This window comes from Egretta garzetta, unplaced genomic scaffold (assembly GCF_000687185.1).
Source record: "Egretta garzetta isolate BGI_Z169 unplaced genomic scaffold, ASM68718v1 scaffold101, whole genome shotgun sequence".
Taxonomy (NCBI): Eukaryota; Metazoa; Chordata; class Aves; order Pelecaniformes; family Ardeidae; genus Egretta; species Egretta garzetta.
The window spans coordinates 1538226-1538897 of record NW_009258666.1 but is presented as its reverse complement, the minus strand read 5'-3'; positions in this window follow the sequence as shown (position 1 = coordinate 1538897).

The following is a 672-nucleotide window of genomic DNA, read 5'->3' as shown; positions in this document are numbered from 1 at the left end:
ATTCCCAGTCACAAGGTGTGGGTGACACCACAGGGACACTGTGCTGGGGGTGCTGGGGTCAGGCAGGATGGACCCGGGCAGGGATGCGCTGATGGGGCTGGTGGCAGCGAGCGCCCACGGCATGGGGGCCCCTTGGTGAGGGGGGGGGTAGGGGGAAGTGTCACCCCCATCCCCATCCTCGTCCCCAAGTATCCGGTGGAGGAGGAGGAATCGACATCCCTGCAGCTCTGCACTGACTCTGGTGGAAACAGCTCGGTCTCACCTGGTAGATTTTTAATATGAACAATTAAATCTCCATCACCTCTTCTTTTCTACATTTTTTTTTTTTCGGGTGTGAAATAAAATGACATTTAATCTGTTCGTGGCCGGAGTGGGGCCGTCTCTGCTGCATCCCGTCCCACGCCGCACTGGCTGGGGGTACCCAGATCACCGTGCCCGGGGCCCCATCTGTGACACCCCGGGGACTGAACGCCCGCCCAGGTACTGAACCCCCCCCTCAAGGGACTGAACCCCCCCCCTCAAGGGACCACATCCCCGCCTCCAGGATGCCCTGGGGACCCCTTCAGCCCCACTGTGCCACTACCGGTGACCAGGAGCTCCCGGAGGGACAGTGGCCCAGGGCTGGCCCCCAGGGTGCCCACCCCACGGTGAGGCCATTCCCCCCCCCCGGCT